The sequence below is a fragment of the Spermophilus citellus genome (assembly GCF_964194105.1).
Source record: "Spermophilus citellus genome assembly, chromosome: X".
NCBI lineage: Eukaryota > Metazoa > Chordata > Mammalia > Rodentia > Sciuridae > Spermophilus > Spermophilus citellus.
This window is the reverse complement of record NC_138190.1, coordinates 46,748,405-46,762,562: the sequence shown is the minus strand read 5'-3', so window position 1 is coordinate 46,762,562 and position 14,158 is coordinate 46,748,405.

Below are 14,158 nucleotides of genomic sequence, written 5' to 3'. Positions count from 1 at the left end.
CGATCTCTTCCAAAATAATAAAGGAGAAGGAATACTTCCAAACTCATTTTATAAGAACAGCATTACTTTGATAGCAAAACCAAACATGGACACTACAAAAAAAAAAGAAGAAGAAAAGAAAAAGGAAAGGACGTTTTTTATATATTTGTTGGCCATTTGTATTTATTTTTTGAGAAGTATCTGTTTAGTTCTTTTGCCCATTCATTAATTGGGTTACTTGTTTTCTGGGTGTTAAGTTTTTTGAGTTCTTTATATATCCTGGATTCCCTATTAGAGGAGGAGGAGGCAAAGATCTTTTCCCATTCTTTCAGCTGTCTCTTCATACTCTTAATTGATTCCTTTGCTGTGCAGAAACTTTTTAATTTGAGTCATCCCACTTATTGATATTTGATTGTACTTCTTGCAATTCAGGAGTTTTGTTAAGGAAGTCAGGGGCTACACCAATATGTTAGAGTGTTGACCCTATGTTTTCTTCTAGCAGTTGCAAAGTTTCTGGTCTAATTCCCAGGTCTTTTATTCACTTTAAGTTGACTTTTGTGCAGGATGGGAGACACAGATTTGGCTTCATTGTTATACATATCCAATTTTCCCAGCATCATTTGTTAAAAAGGCTATCTTTTTTCCAACATATATTTTTGGCACTTTTATTTGTTATAAGATGACTGTATCTATGTGGTTTTGTCTCTGTGTATTCTATTGTATTCCATTGGTCTTCATGTCTATTTTGATCCTATTTGGTTATTAGAGTTTTGTAGTATAATTCGATCAGGTATTATGATGCCTTCAGTATTGCTCTTCTTGCTCAGGATTGGTTTGTCAATTCTGGTTCTCTTATTCTTCCAACTGAATTTTAGGACTGTTTTTTCTAGTTCTGTGAATAATGTCATGGGTATTTTTATGGGGAGTACATTAAATCTGTGTAATGCTTTGGGTAGCATGACCATTTTGACAATATTAATTCTGCCTATCCATGAATGTGGGGGAGTTTTCCATTTTCTAAAGTCTTCTTCAGTTTCCTTCTTCAGCTTATTCAAGTGGTACAAGCACAATGATGTTTATCACAGTGCAATTCATAATAGCCAGTTCTTAGAACCAGTCCAGGTGCTTGTCAATATATAAATGGATAAATATTGTTATGTGATGTATGACTATATATGAAGTTAACTGCTCTGTATCCACTAATTAAATTCTCGTTTCTCCATTCAGCCTCTTATTAATAAAAAAAGTATCTATTGAATGCCTATAGGATTCATAAGCTAAATGCAATGGAAATTTGGGCATTGATATGGAATATTAGTTTGCTAGGGCTAATGTAACAAAATACCACAGAATGGGATAAACAGACCATGTAAACAATGGCAATCTCATGCGATTATATCAACCAGTAAATGTTGAGTGTAGCCATCTCAGGTTGTGTAAGTACATCCTATGATGGTCACACAATGAAAAAAATATAAAAATTTCTAAGATTATCACTCCAGACTGTCCTACAAGATTAAAGTGGAAGAACTTGACAGGCAGACATGATAAGGTATGGTTTCTGAGCACAGACTTCAAATACAGGAAGATGTAGGTTTGTCCCTTCTCACCTTTAGGTATATCATCTGTAAACTGAGGGTAATATCTACATCAGAGTGGTTGTGCAAAGGGTTATAGGAGGTATTGCATGGAAAGTAGGCCTAACCAATGAAAATTAATTTCCATATCAGAATTTTCTCAAACTGCAAAAGGTTATGGCAACTAAAATTGCCAGAAAGATCTTAATGTCAATAACATTTCTGTTTCCCCTAACTCCCACAAGTAATTCGCCTAACAGAATCAAGAAATACCATTTAAAAGCTTTAAGATGACCGAACTTATTGCATGTTTGTAATTCTCAGATGAAATAAACAATCCATGCCAGGCATGAGTGGTATATACCTGTAATCCTAGCAACTTGGGAGGCAGAGACAGGAGGATCCCAAGTTCAAGGCCAGCCTCAACAACTTAACGAGGCCCCAAGCAACTCATCCTGTTTCAAAAAAAAAAAAAAAACTTAAAAAGCTGGGGATGTAATAAATACCCCTGGGTTCAATATGCAGAACAACAACAACAAAAAACCCTTCCCCCCACCCCCCCACCCCCGCTTGTAAAACTCACTTTAACTGAGGCAGACTCATTTTAAATTCTAAGGTCTCTGTGGAGATCACATTATTGGAACACACTTGACATCAGCATGTCTTTTCTGAAATCATTTCAGAGTATATAAGCAGAGGATAATCTTTGTTAAAAATCTAACAGGGGAGACAGTATCAGAAAGTGGTTACCACAGAGTAGAATGCATTTTCCCATCAGACAAATCTATGTCCAGTGGTAGATTACCTGTTTCAGTTTTCCATAATAAAAAAATTAACAGGCATATTCAATACCTTGAAAAATACAGATACTAGTTTAAACTTCGTTACTCAGCATTTATATGGAAAAATACTCCTCTTATCTGCCTACAGCTGTTAAAATAATGCAGTTCACATTTGTTACACTTGGGGCACCAAAGTATAAGGAATGGTGATGTATTCTAATTCCATTTGCATAGAACTCTCTGATACTTGACCAAAAATGAATACATATTAATTAGACATTGAAAGACCAGTACTTTAGTTAGATTTTCTGGGATTTTAGGAAATTTCTAGGGAGATATTTTGATGCTGAGATTTATATCTTTATGTTTTTAAAGCTAGCTGAAATTGTGCTTCTCCACACCACCCCCAATTCCTTTCCCTCTAGCTGTCTGAGCCATGGACAGAGGCAATTTTACCAAGATTCCATCACGTTCAAATATGAGGCATATTGAGAGGTCGGCAGCATAGAGCCAGCAGAAAGAATGGAAGGTTAGGATTCAAGGTCATTCCATATGGTGATTAAACCTATAGGAAAATCTGTGTTTTTATTTGTGTATTTATATGTGTATGCAAAGTAATTAAGGATAAATGAATCTTTGTTTATTTGGATTATACCCATCCTCCATAAGATTCTGCATTGTGAAAAGCAATTTTGTTTTATCTCACAAGCTCACCATTCAAGCATACTCAGCTTCAGTTTCCTTGGTAACCGACCTCTGCTTCCTGTCTAGACTTCTGGTCATGAGAAGAGAGAAAAGGAAAAACACAGAATGGGGGAGGGAGGGCTAGAAAATATTAGCCTTTATTCCCCCTCCTCTTCTCTATCACACAATGTATTTCTCTACCACTACCATCATCCTTTATTTTTTAAAAAATAAATGAACCATCTGTTGGTGAGGTTGAGTGTGATTAATACCACCTGTATGTACTCCAACCCCTTTGCCTTCATCTCTGCATCAATTTGTTCCTTCAAAACCTTGGCAGAACAGATATCTTTCTTTGTATCCTATCCTGCTTCTCTCTGCCTCTGGAACATAGTATTCTTACCATTAAGCATATACACTCCATCTTTTTTTTACTCTTCTTCCTTTTTTCTTTCTGTCTACTGAAATAAGTGAGGGCAGGGAATAGTGGACCCATGGAAGACACAGAAGCCAGCATGGAATCACTAGGTGGAAACTATTCTAAAAACCATGCTTTGGGGAATTCCCACTATTGTATCCACATTGCACTCCAAAGCGAGTCTTCTTACCAGAGCTTTGCCCCTATCTTCTCCAGTTGAGCATTGTATTCTTGCTCTAAATAAGCTCCATGCCACTATTCCAACCCCAGCCTCCGCCACCAATCTTCCCACACTTACCACTCTGTGACCCTTATCACATCCTAAGGGAGGGAGAGATTTCCGAGAATTCCAACTCTCTGAGATAAGCTGCAGTGCTGACAGGCCCCAAATATGTTTCTCTCAGACTGGCTTAATATTCTCCATTTCTGAGCTCTAATCCTTAGTTGCCACAGGTTGAAAGGAAACAGTCGGACTTCTCTTTCTTGGCTTAAAATACTGCTACCTATTATAGGTACCTGGACTTCAGGGGTTCCACACTCCTTCCCATCCCTTTCCTACCCTTTCTCCTCACAGTTCTTCCAGCCCTAGCACCTATAAGACCTCAGGTTAGATATCACTGCTAATATTATCCCTGTGGAAAATAGAAGGAAAAAAACAAAGAGTAAATTTTGAAGGAAGATCTTGAATAGCTGAAAGGTATGTACCCAAATTTCCCTATACTCCTAAATGACCCAGGTGTCTCTACCCATACAAGTATGTCCCTGGCCATCCTTTCAGAGGCTTACCTGTCCATAGTCCCATACTGGTACTGAGACTCTACATGTACACCACATTAGATTCACCCATATCCACAGGTTTCAGCAACAAACTTCTACATTATCTTGGGGTAAGTGGGAAATTTTAAAAATATAATTATATGCTAATTTGAACCAGCCTCAGTGAAATATATATATATATATATATATATATATATATATATATATATATATAGAGAGAGAGAGAGAGAGAGAGAGAGAGAGAGAGAGAGTTAAAAGGAAGAATCTGAGTCTACACGCAAGTCATTTATATCTTCCTCTGTTTTCCTTTTAAATAAGAAAACCTAAAAGTAAATAAACTGAATTTTCAAAATGTTACAGTGAGCAAGTCTGAGAAAATAAAAACACAGAGAAAACATCAGTAATCTTTTTCCTACTAATGGATAAATGAATGTTAAATATTTGGGAGAAAAATATTTGATAATTATCTCTGAGATACATCAGAATATCTATTTTGTTCAGAAATTTTAAACATAAGGAAAATAATTAACATAATGTACATCTGATTAGGAAAGAATTCATGAAAAGGAAATAAGCCACAAGGTAAATTATTCATCAGTTTGATTTAGTAAGTAGTGATTAAGATGCAAAGCAACCAAACATTTTATACACTGTTGATGGGAGTGTAAATTAGTATAATCTCTTCCAAAAACTCTTTGTCAGTATCTCCTAAAATTGAGAATATGCATATTATATATAGTGCAGCAATTTACCACTCTGGCATATACATACATATATACCAAAAGATGTGTACATGAATATTCATATAACACAATTAACTTTCAACTAGAAACTTCTCAAATGTCCATCAACAATAGAATCAATAAATAAAATGTGGTACATTGACACATGGATAACTACATAGTAATGAGAATGAAATAAACTCTACACAACCTGCAAGAATTTAATAAACATGACATTGTGTTTAAAGTAATCAGATACAGCCAGGCATGGTGGTGCACACCTGAAATACCACTGACTTGGGAGGCTGAGGCAGGAGGATCACAAGTTCAAGACCAGCCTCAGTAATTTAGTGAGACCCTGTCTCAAAATAAAAAAGGGCTGGGGATGTAGATCAGTGATAGAGCATCCCTGGGTTCAATCCCCAGCACCAAAACAAAACAAAAAAAAGTAACCAGATACAAAGAAGTGAATATATATATTTATGTATTTATTTATTATACTCTAGTCCAAACACAGGCAAAACTAATCCCTGGCCTTAGAAGTCAAAACAGGGGAGTAGTCCCTATCCTTGAGAAGGGGGTCTTCCAGCATCTTCACGGCAATGAAGGACAACCTAGAAATAAAGCTGCCCTGATGAAGTCCCCATGGCCCCATGAAGACATGTAGGCAACCTGATCTTCACCAAAACACAGGGTTATCTCTGCTGGCTAGCCTGGATTGATGAACTCCCAAAGGAGTTCTGTGAAGCCTCCAGCAAACAGCATTCAACTTTATCTATTTATTTTTGTACTAGAGATTGAACTCAGTGGCACTTGACCACTGAGCCACATCCCCACTGAGTTGCTTAGCACCTCACCATTACTGAGGCTGGCTTTGAACTGGTGATCCTCCTGCCCCAGCCTCCTGAGCCACTGGGATTACAGGTATGCACCACCATGCCGGGCCTATTTTATTTTTGACCCTCTTGAAACTATATTTTTAGGTCCCAAAGACCTTCATCTGTATAAGGAATATAAAGACAGTTCAATAAAAGAAACAAGCAGAAAAGATTTTCTCAACTATTGTGTGAAATAGAAAACAAACCAGAAGTAAGGTTTGCTGGACACCACGCAATTACGCAACAGCTATCTTCAGACACAAAAGGGGAAAGCAGAAATACCCTAGATGCAAGCAGTGACAAAGAACGTGATAGAGTAGAAAATGGAGAAAAAGAAAAGAATGAAATGAAGAGGCACAAAGTAGAAAAAGTCATATGCTTCAAGAAAACACTCTGAATAGTCCCAGGAGATGAGGATAATAAGGAGTAGAAAAACAAAAGTGGAAAAGAAGAGGCCTAACTACAATTATAATGCTTATATTAAGAGAAACTACTAGGTTATACGTTTGGTGGTCTAATGTTCTTGAATTTAATATGAACTACAACATAATCCTTCTTGTCATTGACAGAACCCCAGGTTGCATGTGATTATTCAGATTCCTCTGTGTTTTTTAAAAAGACATTTAGCCTTTTTAAAAAATATTGTTTTTAGTTGTTGATAGACCTTTATTTTAGTTATGTATTTATATGTGGTGCTGAGAATCAAACCCAGTGCCCCTTTCATGCCAGGCAAGTGCACTACCACTGAGCCCCAGCCCCAGCCCTGACATTTAACCTTTTTAAGGTTATTAATTTAATTTCTTCTTATTTTGTTGTATGAAATTGCCCTTAACCATTAAGGGTTATGAGGATATTTGCACAGATTTATACAGGTCTCCAATCCTTCTTATCAATGCAGTTATTATTCACCATTTTCTAGCTTTACCCTATCATATCAAATGCTGAGTTAAATATTAATTAGCATTTCTTTTAAATGACCACTCAACATAATGGTTAAGGATGAGATTTCTTCTCTGGGACAGAACCCAAGAACAAATTCTTAGATACACAATGTTGGCATACTGAAGATGAAATTAAAATTGTCTTTTAGTTTTGAGGACATGTGGAATGTTTAACAATTGTAAAATATCTATTCAGTATTAGAAATAGCTAGTCGTCAGCTTTATATTTCCCAAACTCATGTGGTTAGTACAACACAGACACAGTTTATACATGTAAAGTAGTGACTCTTTGGGGGTCATTCAAAATAAAGACAATGATCCCCCCAGGGACAACACCATTGAACTAATCTTTCAAAGTGGATACATTAGGTTTTAAAGTTGGAATCAGCAGCAGCCTTGAGATAACTCAAACTCAGACAAGGAATTTACATGTAAATATAAACTTTTTAAATGAGTGGTTTTCTTTTGGAAGTAGGATTAGGATAGTTAGTATTCATCTGTAAGTCATTATTATGTAAATATTATTGTTGCTGTTTTGATAATAGGTCATTTCATTAATTCCAGTTTATATTGTGAGAACACATTTAGAATTATCCTGGGGTTCTATTTATCTTGGAATATCTTTAATGTACGTGAGATTTATTTATTTGTAAAAAACAAATGTACTAGGGCTGGGGTTGTGGCTTAGTGGTAGAGCACTTGCCTAGCAAGCTTGAGGCACTGGGTTCAATTCTCAGCATCACATTAAAAAAAAAAAAAACTAAATAAACAAAATTAAGATATCTGTCCAACTAAATTTTTTTAATTTTTTTGTTAATAAAAAGCTTTATTTTTAAACAAATCCTAAAAAATCAGCTTTATAGGGGATCCAACATGGCAGCCAGGGAGGAAGCAGCAATTTCAATATCTCCACATTAACGAGATCAGAAAGACCCATTAAAACAGCTACATTCTACCTACGGAGGAACTTCTAGCAAAATCCCGTTAAAAGGAGACCTGCCGGGAATTAGTAAGTTTATTAGAAGTGACAGTTTGTCCCAGACAAGTGAATCTTGGCCGGCCACGCGGGCGCAGAGGTCCGATCCCGGCGGCCGGGAACGGCACAGCGAGAAGTGTCCCCGCCCAACCTGGCAGACGGCCCCCGCCATCCCGGCTCTCCTGGGGGCCCCACTCTCGCTCTGTGAACGGCCACCCCGCCCGCGCGGCTCTTAGCCACTCGGGCCACGCGGGAGCAGAGGTCCAATCCCGCGGCCACCGGCTGCTTCTGCAAACTCAGCCCGGAGGGCACAGCTTTGCCTACGGGAAGAGAAGAGAATGGATCTCTAAGACCTAATTTTATTTCTTATTTCATTTTATTTTTTTTCTCTCCCTTTTTTCTCTCTCTCCCGCCTTCCAACTTTTATTGTTCTTTCCATTCTCCTCTATGCTATCTATCTCCCTCTCCTTCTTTCTTTTCAAGAGCACCTTCCTTCCCCTTCCCCCCAACTTTCATCCCAAGCATTATGTCCTACATTTCGTGTAACTGTCTAAATGCAAATAGATGAATGTTTCGAGGCCATCTATAGTGTTCCTAAATACCTAGCTTCTACCAACACCCTGATCCAATCGACAGTTAGTATCCCCCTTCAGTAGAGCAATCTTCTAAAGTAGCCAGGACATACTAACCCTTATATCTGCATAGCACCTAACCTAAAGTCCTAAGAACAAAAAACAAACCACCATATGCATACAAAATCCAGAAGCCCTTTATAAATTGAATGAATCAGCTCTAAAGTACAATAAAGCCCAACATCTATAGGCATAATCTCCCACCACAAAGGAGAGACAACAGAGATAAACAAAGCCAAAACAAATGTATAGGAGAAAGCAGTTACAAAGAAGTCAAACAGAGCTGGAAAGTAATGTGAACAACATGAAAAAACAAGGGAAAAAAGGATTACAGATAATGCAGGACAACTTAAATCTACAGGAGGACCTAGAAGCATCAGAAACATGGACAGGGAAAGAAATCAAGGCATACCTAACTCAGATGGAATGGAATTTTAGAGAAGACATGAGACAGCAAATCCAAGAATTGAAAGTATATTTTGAAAACGAACTAAACAAACAAATTCAAACTGCAAAGAACGAGCTTTACCAGGAGATAGAGATCTTAAAAAAAAAACCAAACAGTAATTTTAGAAATGCAAAAAACCATAAACCAGATTAAAAACGCTAACAAGAATATTACAAATAGACTAGATCAAGTAGAAGTCAGAACATCAGATAATGAAGACAAAGTTTATCAACTTGAAAAGAGTATAGTCAACACTGAAAAGATGCTTAAATCTCACAAGCAATCTATCCAAGAGTTATGGGATCTCCTCAAAAAACCAAATTTGAGAGTCATTGGGATAGAAGAAGGCACAGAGGTTCAAACCAAAGGAACGCACAACTTATTAAATGAAATAATCCTAGAAAACTTCCCAGAGATGAAAGATGGAATGGATTGCCAAATCCTGGAAGCCTACAGGACCCCAAACATCCAAAACTGTAATAGACCAACTCCAAGACATATAATTATGATGATAGCCAATATACAGAACAAGGAGAGAATATTAAAAGCTACGAGGGAAAAGAGGCAGATTACATTCAGGGGTAAACCAATTAGGTTAACAGCTGATTTTTGATCACAGACTTTGAAAGCGAGAAGATCCTGGAACAATGTATTTCAAACTCTGAAAAATAATGGTCTCCAACCAAGAATACTGTATCCAGCAAAATTAAGCTTCAGATTTGACAATGAAATTAAAATCTTTCATGATAAACAAAAGCTAAAAGAATTCGCAGCCAGAAAACCAGCACTGCAAAGCATTTTGGGCAAAATTCTACAAGAAGAGGAATGGAAAAATAGTGCCCAAAACCAACAGCGGGAGGTATCTCAGTAAAGGGGGAGGGAAAAAAAAACCCTAAAAGTAAAAACTAGCCAAACTAAAATAAATAAATAAACAAACATGACTGGAAGTACAAACCATATTTCAATTGTAACCTTAAATGTTAATGGACTAAACTCACCAATCAAGACACACAGGCTAGTAACCTGGATTTAAAAAAAAACAAATCCAACAATATGCTGCCTTCAGGAGACTCATATGATAGGAAAAGACATACACAGGCTGAAGGTGAAAGGTTGGGAAAAACCATACCAATCACATGGCCCTCAGAAGCAAGCAGGAGTAGCCATACTCATATCGAATAAAATCAACTTCAAACCTAAGTTAATCAAAAGGGACAAAGAAGGACACTATATCCTGTTAAAAGGAACTATCCACCAACAAGACATAACAATTATCAATTTATAAGCACCAAATAATGGTGGAGCAACGTTCATAAAAGAAACTCTCCTCAAGCTCAAGAGTCAAATTGACCACAACACAATAATTATGGGTGACTTCAACACACCACTCTCACCATTAGACAGATCCTCCAGACAAAAGCTGAATAAAGAAACTATAGAACTCAATAACACAATCAATAACCTAGACTTAACCGACATATATAGAATATATCAACCATCATCAAGTGGATACACGTTCTTCTCAGCAGCACATGGATCTTACTCAAATATAGATCACATATTATGCCATAGGGCAACTTTTAGTAATTATAAAGGTGTGGAGATAATACCATGCACCATATCTGATCATAATGGAATGAAACTGGAAATCAATGATAAAAGAAGGAAGGAAAAATCCAGCATCACATGGAAAATAAACAATATGGTACTGAATGATCAATGGGTTACAGAAGACATAAAGGAGGAAATCAAAAAATTCTTAGAGATAAACGACAATTCAGACACAACATATCAGAATCTATGGGACACAATGAAAGCAGTTCTAAGAGGGAAATTCATTTCCTGGAGTTCATTCCTCAAAAAAAGAAAAAAACAACAAATAAACGAACTCACACTACATCTCAAAACCCTAGAAAAGGAAGAGCAAAACAACAGCAAATATAGCAGAAGACAAGAAATAATTAAAATCAGAGCGGAAATCAATGAAATCGAAACAAAAAAAAAACCATTGAAAAAATTGATAAAACTAAAAGTTGGTTCTTTGAAAGAAATAAATAAGATCGACAGACCCTTAGCCATGCTAACGAAGAGGAGAGAAAACTCAAATTACTAACATACGGGATGAAAAAGGCAATATCACAACAGACACTACAGAAATACAGTAGATAATTAGAAAGTATTTTGAAACCCTATATTCTAATAAAATAGAAGACAGTGAAGACATCGATAAATTTCTTAAGTCATATGAGCTGCCCAGATTGAGTCAGGAAGACACACACAATTTAAACAGACCAATAACAAAGGAAGAAATAGAAGAAGCCATTAAAAGACTAACAACCAAGAAAAGCCCTAGACCGGATGGGTATACAGCGGAGTTTCACAAAACCTTCAAAGAAGAATTAATACCAATACTTTTCAAGCTATTTCAAGAAATAGAAAAAGAAGGAGCTCTTCCAAATTCATTCTATGAGGCCAACATCACCCTGATCCCAAAACCAGACAAAGACACCTCAAAGAAAGAAAACTACAGACCAATATCTCTGATGAACATAGATGCAAAAATCCTCAATAAAATCCTGGCGAATCGAATACAAAAGCATATCAAAAAAATTGTGCACCATGATCAAGTAGGATTCATCCCTGGGATGCAAGGCTGGTTCAATATACGGAAATCAATAAATATTATTCACCACATCAATAGACTTAAAGATAAGAACCATACGATCGTCTCGATAGATGCAGAAAAAGCATTCGACAAAGTACAGCATCCCTTTATGTTCAAAACACTAGAAAAACTGTGAATAACAGGAACTTAACTCAACATTGTAAAAGCTATATATGCTAAGCCTCAGGCTAGCATCATTCTAAATGGAGAAAAACTGAAGGCATTCCTGCTAAAATCTGTAACATGACAGGGATGCCCTCTCTCACCACTTCTATTTAATTTAGTCCTTGAAATACTAGCCAAAGCAATTAGACAGACAAAAGAAATTAAGGGCATAAAAATAGGAAAAGAAGAACTTAAAATATCACTATTTGCAGACGATATGATCCTATACCTAGAAGACCCAAAAGGGTCTACAAAGAAACTACTAGAACTAATAAATGAATTCAGCAAAGTGGCAGGATATAAAATCAACACGCATAAATCAAAGGCATTCCTGTATATCAGCAACAAAACTTCTGAAATGGAAATGAGAAAAACCACTCCATTCACAATATCCTCAAAAAAAATAAAATACTTGGGAATCAACCTAACAAAAGAGGTGAAAGATTTATACAATGAAAACTACAGAACCCTAAAGAGAGAAGTAGAAGAAGATCTTAGAAGATGGAAAAATGTACCCTGTTCATGGATAGGCAGAACCAACATCATCAAAATGGCAATATTACCCAAAGTTCTCTACAGGTTCAACGCAATGCCAATCAAAATCCCAACGGCATTTCTTGTAGAAATAGTTAAAGCTATCATGAAATTCATATGGAAAAACAAAAGACCCAGAATAGCAAAAGCAATTCTAAGCAGGAAGTGTGAATCAGGTGGTATAGCGATACCAGATTTCAAACTATATTACAGAGCAATAGTAACAAAAACAGCATGGTACTGGTACCAAAACAGGCAGGTGGATCAATGGTACAGAATAGAGGACACAGAGACCAATCCACAAAATTACAACTTTCTAATATTTGATAAAGGCGCTAAAAGCATGCAATGGAGAAAGGATAGCATCTTCAACAAATGGTGCTGGGAAAACTGGAAATCCATATGCAACAAAATGAAGCTGAACCCCTTTCTCTCGCCATGCACAAAAGTCAATTCAAAATGGATCAAGGAGCTAGATATCAAATCAGAGACTCTGCACCTGATAGAAGAAAAAGTTGGCTCCGATCTACATATTGTGGAGTTGGGCTCTAAATTCCTTAATAGGACGCCCATAGCCCAAGAGTTATATACAAGAATAAACAAATGAGACTTACTTAAACTAAAAAGTTTTTTCTCAGCAAGAGAAACAATAAGAGAGGTAAACAGGGAACCTACATCCTGGGAACAAATTTTTACTCCTCACACTTCAGTAGAGCCCTAATATCCAGAATATACAAAGAACTCAAAAAATTAAACAATAAGATAACAAACAACCCTATCAACAAATGGGCCAAGGACCTGAACAGACACTTCTCAGAGGAGGACATACAATCAATCAATAAGTATATGAAAAAATGCTCACCATCTCTAGCAGTCAGAGAAATGCAAATCAAAACCACCCTAAGATACCATCTCACTCAAGTAAGATTGGCAGCCATTATGAAGTCAAACAACAATAAGTGCTGGAGAGGATGTGGGGAAAAGGGTACACTTGTACATTGCTGGTGGGACTGCAAATTGGTGCGGGCAATATGGAAAGCAGTATGGAGATTCCTAGGAAAGCTGGGAATGGAACCACCATTTGACCCAGCTATCGCCCTTCTCGGTCTATTCCCTGAGGACCTTAAATGAGCATACTATAGGGATACTGCCACATCGATGTTCATAGCAGCACAATTCACAATAGCTAGACTTTGGAATCAACCTAGATACCCTTCAATAGATGAATGGATTAAAAAACTGTGGCATTTATACACAATGGAGTATTATGCAGCACTAAAAAATGACAAAACCATGGATTTTGCAGGGAAATGGATGGTATTAGAGCAGATAATGCTAAGTGAAGCTAGCCAATCCTTAAAAAACAAATGCCAAATGTCTTCTTTGATATAAAGAGAGCAACTAAGATCAGAACAGGAAAGAAGAGCATGAGGAAAAGATTAACATTAAACAGAGACGAGTGGGGTGGGAGAAAGGGAGAGGGAAGGGAAAATGTATGGAAATGGAAGGAGACCCTCATTGTTACACAAAATTACATATAAGAGTTTGTGAGGGGAAAGGGGAAAAAAAAACAAGGGAGAGAATTAAACAACAGCAGATGGGATAGAGAGGGAAAATGAGAGGGAAGGGGAGGGGGGATAGTAGGGGATAGGAAAGGTAGCAGAATACAACAGTCATTAATATGGTATTATGTAAAAATGTGGATGTGTAACCTATGTGATTCTGCAACTTGTATTTGGGGTAAAAAAGGGGAGTTCATAACCCACTTGAATCAAATGTATGGAAGATGATATGTCATGAGCTTTGTAATGTTTTGAATAACCAATAAAAAAATCAACTTTATAAATTTATCAATTTTTAAATATAAGGAGGGACTGAAATACATACATCAAATTATTCTTTCATTAACATTAACATACTTCTCTAAACAAGTTAATACGTGTACAAATACATAAATACATACAAATAAATACACATACC